Source organism: Sturnus vulgaris, chromosome 18, assembly GCF_052056855.1.
Source record: "Sturnus vulgaris isolate bStuVul1 chromosome 18, bStuVul1.hap1, whole genome shotgun sequence".
In the NCBI taxonomy this organism is placed as follows: Eukaryota; Metazoa; Chordata; class Aves; order Passeriformes; family Sturnidae; genus Sturnus; species Sturnus vulgaris.
Genome location: NC_142260.1, coordinates 1043551 through 1059886, shown reverse-complemented (window position 1 = coordinate 1059886; position 16336 = coordinate 1043551). Strand labels below are relative to the sequence as shown.

The 16336-nt window shown below is 38.7% G+C and overlaps 1 protein-coding gene across 17 annotated transcripts in view; it reads right to left on the bottom strand.

Moving 5' to 3' along the window:
- The window catches only part of PLEKHA7 (pleckstrin homology domain containing A7), a 135224-nt gene that overhangs the window by 68904 nt on the left and 49984 nt on the right, over nucleotides 1-16336 (bottom strand). The gene's annotated exons all lie outside the window — the stretch shown is intronic.

Below are 16336 nucleotides of genomic sequence, written 5' to 3'. Positions count from 1 at the left end.
CAGCCCCCAACTCCCCACCATGTAATTAAAGCATGTCAGGTCACAATATAACCTATAGCAGTTGGTGAATAACAATTTACATTACTGGCATAAGTTATGCTGAGTTTAGTGTACTGCATGTCCAAATATGTGAACCAAACATAAATGAAAGTGAAGAAAACTCTCATGTAACTCTCATAACATTCTGTGTGACATTTCTTGAGTCAACACACTGCACTGTCAGAAGGTGAACATTTGAGAATAAAATAATAAAATATCATGACAAGAGTGGCACTGAAAACAGCCCAGCCACAGAACAAACATTTGCATTTTCTTAATGTCACTGAGAAGCCACATTAACATTGCCCAAGCAAACAGCTGAGAAGTCCAGAGCACACATAACTGATGACAAAATGCAGATTTAGTGGCTAAGGAAGAAGCAGACTTTCACTCCTCCTGTGCCTAAGCTAGCTAATACACTCGTAAAGGACCTTGTTGTTTTTCTGTGACGTGGCTCAGAGGTTTCATTTAGCTCAGCAAACACCAACAGGCATTACCAGAGAGGATTCTGGGGACAGCATGAGGCTTCAAAATTGCTTCTGAATGACACCCTGCATGAAACCACATTATTCCACTGGAGAAGATGAAAACCCCTTCCTTAAGCATGGAGACTGCAATTCTTTTTTTAAAGGAACTGGGAAGGTGAAGCAACCACCACCTTTCACAACATGACTGGAAGTGAACAACCACAGAGCACATCCAAAATGCCAAGAGCCAACAGAGCTGGAATCCTGCTCCTTAAGCTTCAGGGAGCAAATCTGCAGCACAAGGCAGCCCAAAGGCAGCTCCTGGCACATCACAGTGAACAGGGCAGTCAGCAGCAGCTTTCCTCCTGGGCCACTGCTGCTGTGGCCCCTTGTCCTGCAGCTCCCAGCAGAGCCTCCCCTGTCACAGGTGCAGAAAACACCTCCAGGGGTACAAAAGCTCTGCTGCTGCTTCATCAGCTGAGCCTGCACAGCTCCACAGGGCTGAGCCATGCCCTCAGGGCACACCTCAGCCAGGACACCTGCAGCAGCACTCACCTGTCCCACCCTGGCAGCACAGGTGGAGCTGTGTCACAGCCCCTGCAGCAACACTCACCTGTCCCACCCTGGCAGCACAGGTGGAGCTGTGTCACAGCCCCTGCAGCACTCACCTGTCCCACCTTGGCAGCACAGGAGCAGCTCTGTCCCAGCCCCAGGTGTGAGCACAGCCCTCGCTGTCACCTGCTGGCCCCAGGGCATCCCCCTGGGGGCTGAGGACACCCACAGGAGCAGGGCAGGGCTCAGGCACTGCAGGTCCCTGCCGGGCTGGTGTTTGCCCTGGCAGCTGCCAGCAGGACAGGGAGTCTCACACTGCTGACACCGCACTGAGAACGGGATTAGAGGCTCAGAGAAATTCCAAAAAAACTTCCTCAGATCCTGCATTAAGGCCTTTCAATGCCAAGAAAGCCTCCATCAAGCATGTGACTGAAACTTGGCAGCTAAAGGGGTGAAGTAACTTCACATGAAATAATATTTGTTCTTTAGGTAATTATTTAACAGAACATACGATGATAGAATGCCTTTGAAAAATGTGGATCTTTTAACTTACAGAAAACTTTGTAATCTCTTGAAAATACAAATATTAAATAGTCCTTCACCATTCAGGGAGTTCATTTTCATTCCCCTACAGATACAGTGAGAGCAGAAATAAAGTGTTCCAAAGCATATGACTGAACAGAGCCAGACCAAGAGCTAAACAGTTCTGGTAAATTCAGAGCAACCTACAGTAAAAAGAGTTTTATTCAATGCTGATTTTTTAAAATACAAACACTCCAATTGCACCGTGACAAGTATCATTTGCATGAATATTTAATCAAGAGGATTACAAGCAACACAATACCTTTCCATGCTTTCAGTAGTTCCATTGCCTTTTAATTTACAAACTATAGAAATGTCACAAATAATTTCTCTGAGTATGTGCTGTCCCTGAAATAAAACTTAGTAGACTACAATTGCAGTCTACTTTAAAACAAGTCAGAAATTTGAAAATAGCTCTTTCAAATAAAGAAATGAAGAATAAAGAAATCAGATGACTGATTTCTGCTGAATAAATCTTCACTTACAAAGCGAATCTGCTTTGAAGTTATATTCATCACTTTTGCATTATAAAGCAGAAAAAATTGGAATTCATGGAGTGATGAATTTCAGTTATTTTGGAAACTGGGCTGGGACTAGGAAATGTGTCTTTACAGAGAAATTAAGTTCTCCCACAAGAAAAGTGAAAGAAGTGTCTAGATTTGCAATACCTGAAGTTTTTCTGCATCATTAACAGATTAAAGAAGTTAATGGTTTTGGCACTACTACACTGGGATTTGGGAGATCAGGATTCACATTTTAGCTCTCAAGCAGATTTCCTGTACAGTCCTCCCTTTTTTTATGAAATCATCATTTTATTAAAATTTAAGACCTTCAAAAGAGAGAAAAGGTGCCTACCAATTTAGACTCAACCTCATTTGCAGTTTTCAGGTATGTACTGCAGTACATACAAGCAAAAACATTCATTGTTTTTCAACAGCAGAAAGGACAATTTCAACCTTTCCAAAGAATTCCAGCAAAGCTGGGAAGCGAGAAGAGGTTGAAATTCCTGAATGTAGATTAAAAAAAAAATACCATCTTTATCCTGAAAACAACATTTTGGCAACATCAGTGCTTTTTTCCCTTCAAGAGCTAATTGCAATGTATGTGGGAAGAAGGTGGTTGCCTTTCTCCCTCCTGTACTCATCCAGAGCTGTGAGGTAACATTCTGTAAAATAGAATACAACTGTAAAAGCAGAATGAATCCTAATGCATTGCAACACCCACGAAGCAAATTCAGCAAAATTACTTGGCAGGATTAAATTGTCAGTGCAATTCTTCAAAACTGAACCAGTTAATGCCACCTGAAAACTTGGAGCTCCAAACAGAAGTCTCCAAAACTCAGCTCACTCCGAGATGAATTTCCTATACTATTTAATCAAAATCTTTCTGCTTAGTTACTTTCTAGTCCTTCTAAATTTAATTCACTCAGGTACAATTTACAAATAACTGCACTGAGACATCAAGTTCAGCCTAACATGACCCAGAAAATGTTGGCTTCTGTAGTATCACATGTTGTCATTTTATTACTGCTCTTTGAAAACCATCTAAGAATCCAAATCTAGGCCAGTGATATTAATACAGCAGATTAAACTCCAGAAGCAATGAGTGGCAATATTCATTCATCTCAAAGTACAACACTAGAAAGACACAACCACACTGCAATGCAAATTGCTGTCAAGTCAAAGGGAAAGGAGGAAAAAGGTCCCATTTCTGAATACAAAAATACTCTCTAGAAAAAATTAAAAATAAATTCATTATTTTAAACTTGTATAACACAGACTTTGTTTTCTATCCAATATTCTGGGGTCCTCATGTTATATGCCATGACTTCAAGCTTTAATGCTGCTGAATTTAACTCCCATCAGAGAGCTCAAAAATCCTGCCAAGGCCACGTGCAAATTCTACATTCCTTGGATGTGCAAGGTTTGCAGAATAAGACACTGTATTCTAAAGACATAAAGAAAGAGCAGCTTGAACTTTTTGGCACCTGAAAATGTTTGGTTCTAGATTCCTTACACACTTGTTTTCATTCTCAAATACTTCTATGGACATAAATGCAAGCAGGAGAACTACAAAACAGACACAAAGGCTATTTTGTTGATGCCTTAGAAAATTACAAGTGAGTGTTACAGTGGGAAGGAAAAAAAACCACTCAAGTTCTACTTGGAAATAGACAGTTTTGTTTTAAGTAACAGATTTAAAGAAAATAAAACAATATAACTGATTGAAGTTCCAACAGGAATATTTGTGAGCAGTCAGCCAGGTACTTGGCTATTAATTGTGTGAGCCCATCTCCCTGCATCTTATACTGAAAACCTGCTGGAAGAAAAAATTAAAAAAGAGCCTTGACAGCAGGGCCAAGAATTATGTTGTTTCCTAATGGTCTTCCCCAGAAGTTTACCCAAAGGAAGAAAAAGGACAGATGTACTCTTTTTATTAAGTGATCTCACCCTACCCATAAAATCATGCAAGGATGGTGGTTCAATTTTGAAGGTGTTTTCTGCTACAGCCAAGAGCAAATCCTTAAAAGAAAAGAAATAATCCATACCCACGACATGTAACACCCACTATTTTTGGAAGCAAGGAATTTTCATCCAATGCCAAGTGGCACGGATCAAAGACACAAAAGCAAATTTCTAACTGCTTACCACCAGAAGGATAAAAAAAATCATTAACAAGCCAAGCAACAAACACAAGGGAATAACTGAACTTTTTCAAGGACTGTCCTCTTCATAGTTTATATAACCTGAGCTCCATTCTATGCTTGTGGAATTGCTGTCTTTATATTTGGTGGAATAGGTGAAGGGGTCACTTAAGATAGCAGAAGCATGTATTGGATCTATTGTTACCTTGCATTAAAAAGTCAGTGTGGTTTTCAGCTGGCCCCTACTAAAACAGCATTCAGTTCAAGTGGTGGGATGCCTAGCCAGGAAATAATGTCAGTCCAGGGCAATAATCACAGAATCAGAATGGTTTGCACTGCCAGGGACCCTTGGATCATTCAGACCCAAGCCCCCAGCACACCTCCCACCACAGCAGCAGGGTCAGAGCCCATCCACTCTGCTCTTCAACATTTCCAGGGATGAGGCATCCAAGATTTATCTGAGAAACCTGGTCCAGAGTCTCACTACCTCACAGTCAAGAATTCCTTCCTAGTATCCAATCCACACCTGCTCCCTTTCAGTTTAAAGCCATTTCTCCTCATCCTTTCACCTCACTGCAATAATGAAACCATCCCCATCTGTCAGATCCCTCCAAATACTCAAAAGCCACAACAAAGTCTCCCTGGAGCCTGCCCCAGGCTGAAGAGCCCCAGCACTCTCAGCCTTGGCTCCTGCAGGAGCTGCCCCAGCCCCCTGAGCATCCTCAGAGCCTCCCTCTGGAAAAGCAGCACAGAATCCAAATACCGAAATGCCAACTGCCAATGCCAGTCCAAATCCTGCCTAAAACCACCACGAATGGCAGGACTAGCAAAAAAATTACACATCCTTCTTTAGGCACATGGGATTGCAGCACACACAGCTCAGGTCACAGGACTTCCCCTTAGGTAAACAAAATTCCAGCAACCAGAGAAAGTCACAGAAGCACTGCAGGGATTTTCGTTGCTTTTTAATCCTCTACAACTGAGATGTTCTTTTGTGTTCCTTGAACTCCCAGCTGTTCCCTGGGGCTTGAAGTGCAGGTAGTTCCAGTTCTTCACAGAATGATCCTGTCCTCTTCCTCACACAACAACCAATGTATAACAATATTATAACCAAATTATAAACATAGAGGTTATATTAATGTATAATTATACAACATTTACAGTCAAGATCGCTGTATATTCATAAATTCACGAATCAAAACCGAAGTGTTAACTGACCTATGAGATTCCAAATTAAGCAGACTTTTTAAAATGCAGAATGTGGGACATTAGCAGCAGCAGCTGTATCTACAAATTAAATCTCAATGGTATCAATTAGCAGATTTCTCAGAAAATAATTAAAATGGGCTTCTCAATTCAGTCCTCACAACACCACTTTAACTGCAACCTCCATTATACAACAGAGTCTTGGAAAACTTTTCATTTTAAATCTTCTCAGGGCCTGTATTTACAGTATTATTTTGTAAATATGTTTCAGACACTCCCATCTCCAACAACCGTAGCACCACAGTGCACGTTATTGCTTCAGGCTCTTCCACCCCCAGTGTCTCTAAACTCTTCACCCTGCAGCAGAATTTTCCCTGTGCACTTTTAATCCCAACAGTCATAACACTGTGGTCACTACAGAAATCCTGACCTGGGAGCACAGACAGCACAGACACATTTTATCCAAATGTCCAAAAAAACAGCTGAAAGTCAAGACTCATCCATCTCAACCTTTCTCAGGAATATTTTCCATTAACTTTTTACACTCTTCACTCATGGTGAATTATCAGTATCTGCAATAAGCTGGCACCACAATGTAAAGAGAAAATTAAAATGTAAACCCTTGAGTTACAAAATAACTTTGCCCTGGCACATTTTCTCTTCCTTACTGTATTTTCTTCACCTCTCTCAGGAATATCATTTTACTTATCGAGGTGTTTCCATTCACAATCATTTTCTTGAAATGAAAAGTCAGAATGACCAAGGAGAGAAAACTGCACCACAGCATCTCTGTATTTCCATTGTGGAGTTTCTAAGAATGAAATTTAACAGCTAATGCTTTTTAAAAAGCATGAATAACACTTATTACAGCTAAACTCACACAATTTATTTAAACATCCACAAAGACCTGAATTGCAGCAGGTAACACTTCCTGATCATAAATTTAAAATTACTACAAAGCAGGTAGAAAAGTGCAGATTAAGGCAGAAATTGGAAAATGCCAATTTTTCTTGGCTTATGCATGTTTTTGCCCATCCAATATTTTTGTAGTTAAAAGTCTAATCACATTATTTTAACTGGCAAGAAGCACACTGCCTGCAGAGGACTAAGGAATTAAGTACAAGTTACAGGCCCTCACTGTTATTTTCCAGTGAAATATGGTTATTTTACACAAAAGGCAGAGATCACTTTTTTTTTGCTGACTGGATCACAAACCAGTTTTGCCTCATATTGCCTACATTCATCACATTAAAAAAAAACCCTATTTTGAAATACTTCCATTTATTTTTCTTTAAATGACAAACTTCTGTGTGCATTATTCTGTCATGTGCAAGAATACAATCAGCTACTGTATTTTGTGAACCAATGCTCTGTATTTATTTGAATGAAAATGCCTGGATATGACTCACCACACTAAAAACACCCTTAATGCAAAGTGATTATAATGGCCAATGGAACTGTAGTATCAGAGGGATTTTTGCTAGTAAGAAAATAAAACACACTACAGTTGAAAACAAACGAGCTAAATATTGTTTAGATAATTAATCAGAGAGTGTCTTATCTTCATTAGAAGGGAAAAATTTCTGCAGGAACAGAAGCCACAATTTCCAAGGATCAGCAAGGCTTTTTTTAAGTGTAATAATAATAATAATAATAATAATAATAATAATAATAATAATAATAATAATAATACCCTTTGCATAGTTGAGATGTATTAATGGTATCACCTAAAAGTCTAAATTACAGCTTTGGGAATATTTAGATTACCTCAGAGATCAAAGAAAAATCCATACAAATGAAACCTGGAAACTGAGAACTGAAACCTACTACAATGTAAAAACTGATTGCAGTTGTAATCTGTGATTTACCTACAACAATTCAAGGCATGGCTTAGTTCAAACACTTCAGATGGGACAAGTCACACTCCTCAGATGTTTGCAGAGTTCAGATCAATGGACACCAAGCAGTATGTGTCCTTCTGCCACTCTGCAAAGGATTCTTACATGCCATTTCTGCAAAAAGACATCTTCAAAAATCATTACCCCCAGCAAGAGTTAAAACAGAGAGTGCTCGTTTTGGCAAGTGTGAGTCTACTGAGAGAATATCTAGAAAATAATGATACTTGGTGCATAGTAAAGCCTGCATGCAGTAAAAAATACACTTCAGTGCTCTTAATGTAATGTCTTTAACCTCATGTTAAAACAGCTTTTCATGTAAGAACATATTCTGGATCACTGAGCTCATAAAGTCATGAATCAGATGCAAACAGAAAAAAAGGCTTTGAACATCCTCACTTATTCCTTAGCAAAAGAAACCCAATCCTGTCAGGCTTTACCAAGCACAGCATGACAGTTCAGGTCTAAGATGTTTCATCACCTCTGAGAAAAATTTGACCAAATGCACAATTATGGAGATTTCATTGCATAGTTTCAATGGAATTTTCCTCCAGTCCTTCAGCTCATCAACCATTTCTGTGACAGTCTGTATAAAACAAGTTCTCCTGAACTACCACGTGGCCCAAACCAAAAATTAAAATTGCCCCTCCCAAAATACATTTACAGACACATTTCCTTGCAGTTTTACAGACACATGTGCAAAAATAAACACACATGGAAGAGGTGCACGTGTCTGAACATACAATGCTTGAGGTTTCCAGCTTGAGGCTCCAGACATTTCTGAAATTACACAGATTTCCTAATGATCAAAATTCTCAAAATGCACAAAGCTGATTTTTTACACATCTAGGTAGCAGCATGTACACAAGAAAAACCTTCAATTTAGCTGATACATCAGTAAGCCAATAAAATTTAATTCGTGTTTACCAACAGCAAGAAGAATACGAACTCAGGCAGCCAGGTGGATGTATAATAACGACCCTCAGGAAATAAAATATTTCTTTAAAACAATCTCAGAACTGACAGGAAGTATGTTAAATTTGAAGAAAAGCAGGTATGTGTAACCTAAGGATGCAGGAGACTGGATTATTGCTGAAGCCAAAATTTTGAGACAAACACAAACTTCAGTGCAGCCCCACCTGACGGAATCACAATTTCCAAACAAAGCTGTGCCCTGCAACTCTCACTTCCCTCCTCAGCTTTAAAATCGTGGAATTTACAGGGGTAAAAGCAGTGGAGACTGGAAAATGTAGAATTTCCCTTGCTGGGTGTATGTCCACCACACAGGTATTGAAAACCCAGTGAAGAAATCCTATTTTGTCCTGAAATCCTTTCTGAAATACTGCAAATGTTCACAATGGAGCTCTCAGCAGCAATTGCTCACTTTCAACTTGTCACTCAACTGTCACCATGACAACAACAAAAACCTTTTCATGCCTGGAGAAGACAATGGGAATTTTAATTACTGAAATTCATTCTGTTGACAGTTTGAGCGAAACTAAATTCTCCTTTCTAAAAAAAAAAAAAAAAAAACAATAAAAAACCCCACTAAAATACCGATTTAAAATTGCAAGAATTACATTTCTTTTTTTTCCCCCCTTGAACATTCTGTTCTTTGTAATTATTTCCTGACGTTCAGATTTCACACTTGCTATTTATCAAATGCTTTTGGTGAATATGGTTTTTAGGATGGCTGGCAGAATATTATTTTTCATGTCAATGCAGACTAAGTTTGGTTTCCTCAGCAGGAAATCTCAAATGTTCCTCAGGGACCAAGCCAACATCCCCATACATTGGTTGGTTACCTGCAAAAGAGTGGAGGCAAAGCTGAGGGCAAAACATCTCATGTTTTTTTCTAGTCTTGGGGAAGAAACAACAAAAAAAACCCAATTATAAATGCAGCTGTGGGCTTTTTAAAATATAATGGATTACATAATGTAAAAAAAAAAAAATTAATTAAAAGCCATCATGTTTTAAATCCTGCAGATTCTTAAACATAAGTCTCTACCTTGACAGGGCTATTCATTGCTCACAGCGTGCATAAACAATTCTGGGGATTAGAAAATATTTTCAGTTCCCTGCTAAAAATACCCAAGGGGATAAAAAGGGGAACACTTGGTGCTAATTCTTCTCCAAGCCAGCACAAAGTACAAAGTGCAGCAGTTATTTAGACAATCACACAGCCATGCTTTTCCCCAAGTGGATACACCTTGGTAATCTGATAATTTGCTGTTATTTGTAGCTGTCCTATAGCCCATCATCAGACAATAATATTTAATGTAAATTCTGAACATCCATCAAGTAGCAAAGGACAAGAAGTGGAGCTGACTGCTCTCAAGAGATGGATTTTTTTCCTACCAAAGGAGTGTCCTTGTGTGAAGAGTTACCATTGGATTACTGAAGATCAGGTTGGATTAATAACAAAGAAATAAACTTGACTCCTTGGCCTATCAGGAAACATAAAAAAAAAAGGCAAGTCCTATGATGCAAGGATATTATAAATTAAGATAAAAATGCAAAATGATGGAAAAACAAATATTTATATAAATATTATAATATTAATATTATAATATTAATATTATAATATTATAAATAAATATTTATACGTGTTTCAGAGGATAACAATCAATTGGGAACACACATGGATTACCCGGAAAAGAAAAAAAAAAATCTCATTTTCTTTTGATGTTAAGGATCTTTGCTCAGTAACTTTTTACTGATCAGTAAGATCCTGACATGGCCATTACCTGGAGAATCAGGATTTCAAAAGCAAACGACATTGCAGGAAACTTGAAATTTTGCGAGGATGCATAAAAGTGAATATTTCAGGAATTCATGTCAGAACCAAAACAGCTTCACTATCACCACAAATAGCACCAAGAGCACTGCACAAACACTGCAGAAGCTCCAAAATGGTTAAAAATAACTTTGTCACAGGAAGTGATTTAAACCACGAAGTCATTAAAAGAACACAGATGGCAAAAAAGGAACAGTACATGTTTAACAGCACGTGGCTGTTAGATACAGTAATAAAAAATTCCTCATCTTGCTATTTAACTTGCTATGTAGCTCAGTGATTTGGTTCATTGCTTTTTCCAAGTCAAGGGCATCGTTTTTATTGTAATCCAGAACTCATCAAGGCAGCCAATGAAGCAGAAAAGCACAAAAAGCAGGCTGCTCTTAGAAAATACATTCATATTTTTTTCTACCAAAATGAAGTGTCCTTCTATGAAGAGTTAGAGTTGAATTGTTTATTATTCCAAGGGCAAGAAGTGGCAGGGAGGCAAAGCCTTTTATTTCTGCATATTGCTCCAAACCATGATCAAGCAAAGAGCAATGACTGCCCTTCTAAAATTCACCACTGAACAACTGCAGCCTCATTCACACAACCCTGTAGCAAGTTCTACAGGCAGAATGTTCTAAATCAGCACCAAAAAAAAAATTTCTGGCATGTGTACTGATCAACTAAATAAAAATCCATGTCATTAATAGCCTGTATTCACTTTCCTTAAGCTGCCATACTATTGAAGTTAAGTCATTCAAACCAGTAGGGGCTTTATAACCAACACTGATTTCAATCAAATTTCCTACAGGAACCAAACAACTCAGGGAGACTCCTGGAATTATTTTTATCAATACCTGGAATCCAGACTGGGTTGGATAAAGACAGTAAACCAGAAACAAAGTGCCAGAACAGAGGTTTTTATGAAATATTAAGGTATTCAGTCCTTTATACAAAAGCCTCAATTGACAGCAATTGCCAATATCAATCCAAAAATCCAACCTTTTTAAGAAGTTTTTATTTTTGTCTTTTGTCTATTTTTATTTTGTCTATTTGTCTTACAGCTGATCACTCATAGCTGTGCTTATCAGGGAGAAAACACAGAGATGTGCAAGTTATTTGTGCCAGAATCTATCCCATCTGCTAACATGCAGTGGATTTCACTTCAACAATGGGCAAGATTTTTCTAGTGCAGCAAAGAAAAAAAAAAATTATCAGAATTCAAGATGAACAATTCACACCATGACAGTGGTTCTAGAGGAGTTAGAATTGTTTCTTTAGAAACAATCATTAAAACAATAATAAAAATAACAAGTTTTATACACACACACGAACTCACTGTACTTTTGTAAAAATTTGATATTATGTTAAAGCTTAACCAGTACCCCAAGTTGGGTGAGAAAGGAGTGATCTTAGCTCCATGGAAATTTATTATAGTCTTAACTGAAGACAAAGCATCCCTCAAAGTCAAATCTAAAATAAAGGAATAAACTTGCATCCTGCTGATGCCCTGAGAGGGAACCCAGAACAGAGGCTAGACAGCATTAAAGGAATAAATTAGGTATTAATTAAAGGGCTTTAAAGGATTCACCTTGGGCACTACAAGAGCCCAGCTGTGGCTCCACCCAAGATGGACTCAGAGTCAGGAGTTTTCACACTTTTGTAGGTTTTCCTGAGTTTTTACATTTTTATAGGTTTTCATGAGTTTTTACACTTTTGTAAGTTCTGGTCCGTTTACATATTGGGGTTAATTGTCCAATTGCAGTTTCATTGCAGTCCCACCCTCCCAGATTCTCTCCTAAATTCGCTGCTGTTTATATTTTTTAGGCCTGAAGCTGCAATGGTGTCCTTGGTTCTCAGGCTGGATTGTTTTGTCTGACTGAACTCTGAAGAGAACTTGCTAACACTTTGTATGAAATTCAGAGTTATCTACTAATGCAGTACAGAATCGGGAAAATATGAAAGTTAAAACTTCGGGCATCACTGCCAACTACCTAATTATCACCTTCAATCACTCCAAACATTTTCCTGGCTATATTTAGTATTCTGACTTGCACCTCCATCATATCCCATCTACAAAATACATAAAAAGGGATGAGAAGAACAATTTTATTACTGGAGTCTTTGGCTTTCCTCCTTGCTGGGAAACAGACTCCATCTATTAGCAACAACTAATTACATTTGTGCTCTACAACACTTCTGTGTTGGATTCCTTATATTTTAAAATTTATCGATAAAATGATGAAGTGATGGAAGCCAGTATCAACCACCAACATGAACTCATAATATTCAACTAAAACAAGAAGAGCCAATAAACCAATTTCAATTTTATTTGTTGAATTACAAAGCCCTCAAATTTGGCAATTTCTCAAACACTGTGAATGTTTCAGTTTGTTCTATGCACAGAAGCATTTCACTTCTGTAGATCAGAATGAAAAGCATTAGTTTTACCAGCAAAAAGGAGAAGTGACTCAAGAGCAACAGCTTCCAGACACCAATAGTATTATATTAATCAAGTTACTGGAATTATTTCAATCATTAGCTCATTTTCCTGAAGGATCTTCAAGAACTTCCAAAATCACAAACATCAGGGTACATGTTATAAAAAGCAAGTAACATTTTAGGAGCGATTATGAGCATTAGATTTTTAAGGATACAAAAATTCAGCATGTGGTATAACTTTAGGGAAAAAAATTTCCAAGTTAAAACTATAACCACCTCTTCCAAACTAGGAAATAGGGGAAAAAATGCACATTTTATACTCTGCTGTATACTTAGAAATGTTAATATTTAGAGAAAAGGTTCTCCTTTGTTTACACCACAAAATTATTTGCCTCAAAATTGTACTCAGACACACCAGCTGTCGCTCTGACATAAATGCCCTTTGGCACTACAATCAGAGCTTAAAATCTTTTGCTCTTCACTAATCAAACAACAAAAGAAAACCTCAAGGAATTAACCCAGAGATACTCTTACAAGAGCATTCCCAGTGATTACTCAGTGACCATGCATCCATCAGATCAGATTCCTGTTTAATTCCATGCAAGCACCAGAACACAGATCCAAACAGAAAACACATTTTTGAAACACACTGCAGGGCACCGGTACTTTACAAAACACAAGTGTGTGTACATTACAAAAGCAAGGCTAAATTATCACCATTTTCATTGAAAAAACAAACAAGCACCCATGAAAACAAAGAGAATAAAGCAAAGAAGGGCAGCAGACCAAGCTGGATAGGAAACAGGATGGAAGATTATAGTCAGGGCACAGGGAAACAAATAAACAAATAAACAAACAAACAAACCAAACATCTCCATCTCTTCAAGCACCATTTGTGTGCCTGCTGCTGACCCCACTGCTTTGGCAGCATTTTCCCAGAAGAGTCCAAGGCATCTGCTCAGGCCACCACCAAATTTCCAATCACATCTGGCTGAGGCAGCAGAGCTGTGGGGTGTTTTGTGGAAATGTTCATTGGTGTGCAGGCAGCAGCTTGGCAGCTGTCTGATGTGAATATTGAGAAGTCACCTCTATCCTGTGGCTATCTATCTCCTGCTCTCTGTCCTGGCTGTCACAGAGGAAAAATTCCTCAGTTTCTGTGCACAGAGCACAGCAACCTGTGCAAGCCAGCAGCACATCATGGACCCAGCCCTGCCATGGCAACTCTGAACCCAGAACAAACCAGCAGCTGAGAGAAAGAAAGCCACGGATGCCATCTGGAAACAAATGATGTTTTGAGCTCCAAAAGATGGCCTCAGTACCGAGTACCACGGTGGTAGGCATGGCTCTGACTTGGATTTAAAGGTAAATATTGCCATGGGTCAGGAAGGTGTCACAGCAACACACACATCCCAGCACTTTCTGCAGATTCTCATGGGACAGTTCACACCTTTTGAGTTTATCAGTCTGGTCTACTGCAGTTTTTCTTTCCACTGTGCAGGAAGAGTTTCTTTCTTTGAAAGGGCCGATTCAACCATCTGAACTACACTTCTAAACTTGAGGCACAGTTGCTTGCACAACACACGGTGCCTGTGGCTGTCAAGGCTGCCAGTATTTCATCAGAGCTCGGTGAAGCAAACACACATGCAGGGCTTTGATCCCAGACACGTCCCAACACTCACATCTCCACCTCCAAACCTGTGCACTTAACCGTGATCAGCACATTAACAATCATCACTCCACCAAAAAAGTTCTGGCTAGTACTCCAGCAGGGTTTAATATTCTCTATGTGATGCAAGGAGAAAGTGAATTAACTGTCACGACTAACGTGCAGCATTGAGGATATTCACAGCTGGAAAAATAACCGAGGAATAGGCAATAATTTAAAAATAACAGAACAGAGAATAGATTCATGTATTGGGACACAGCTACTCAACAGAACTGATCAGCCACCAGCATTGCTTCAAAGAACTTCGTCCCAAACTCCTGTTGCAGTTCCTGGCACATCCTGTACTCAGGTAGACAAGAATAAATGCTGCCAGTGACTCTCTACCTGCAATGCTTTCAACCTTCAAAAATTCACATTCATAATACAAAAAACAGATTATGGAAATACGTTTGCAGACTTTTGCAAACCACACTTTACCCGAGTTTAAACTAAAACTGGAAAGAGGAGAGAATATTTTAGAGTACTATTGTAATATACATTAATACTGATAAAGTACACAGGAAGTTCCTTTCAAATCACTGCAGTAAGCAGACTATGCAAACTTAGAAAGTACAAACATTCAATGCCTTGATTGTTAGGAAAATTTAGGTTTTAAAACATACAAAATTATGACATTTAAGCAACTGAGGTTTTCAGAACAGCTTGTACTTAAAAAGAAGGGGCTTATCTTCAGGAGCTTTTAACATGTGAAATACAGCACATCATGACCCAGCAGGGTGGGAGTGGGCAGGAAAAAATACAGAGAGAAAGCACAATGGAGTGAAATCAAGACCCATGGTGCAAAGCAATAGAAAAGTTTACATTACCAAATGCACTTCACATTTGCCTAATGTTTGCAGCACATGGAAATAAAGCAGGCCCAGCAGACAGCAGCAATAAATCCATAAAAGAAAAACACTTCTGCCAGGGAACATGAAAGACTCTTAGTAGGCATTAATAGATCCATGCTGCTTTCCTTTAATTTAACAATTCTGAATTGTGAACTAAGATTTTAGTGTAACAAGTTGACACAGGCCACATACTAAATATTCTGCATTTTATCCATCTATGGTAATACGGTGCAGGGAGAAAACAAACCTGCCTTTAAGGTTTCCACATGACTAGCCAAAATCAGAATGAAAAATGCATTGTACCTTTCCCCATCCAAAAGCCACACCAAACTTCCTACTGTTCTTCAGAGATACAGAACAGCCCAGAAAAGCTCTTCAAACACCAGAAATATCTGGTGGACACACATGAAAATAATTCTAAGTATAATCCAGTTGATTTGCAACACAAACACGTTCCTCTAATCAATACACAAATGCTGACTTTTCATTAGTGGGAACAAGTCACAGCAGAGGAACTCCTGTGAACAATATTTCTGGATTTGTGGAATCACCTCAAACCTCACCCTCCCCAACAGAAGACAAAGACACCATTAAAAGACTCCACAGTTATGGGCAATGCTCTAAGTTTTTCTTTTACTTCCCTTGTTCCCTTCAGGCAACCTTTTTTTTTTTTTTTTTTTAAGAGCAATGGAAAAGACTGAACAGCTGTAGGAAAATGAAGGGACACACTCTAACTTTTACCTGAAAAGTGACAGGAAGAGGGAATGGAAAACAGTAAAAGCCAAAAAGAAGCTGGGAAAGACCAGACAATTACATTGCTCAGAACAGTAATAAATGAATAACCGACAGTTATGAATTCTATAAACCAGGATGTATTTCAAATCCAGAAACCTTACCTGGTAAACAGCACACAAGCATAAAGCAAGTAATTTTTATTACATCCACTTCTGAATAGGCTTAAGCAGAGGGAGTAACCTGGTAAAAAACCAGAGTGGGGACAGAGCTAATGACATGTCTTAAAGCAAGAAAGACAAGCTTGAACTTGATGCAGTTTAACAGGAGAGCCAAGAAACGGATTTTTCAAATGGATGATGTAGCTAAAGCAGCAGGTAAAATGTGGATTATTTGGAGAGGAATAGGGAAGAGGAGTGAAGTGCTACCCAGCCCCAAG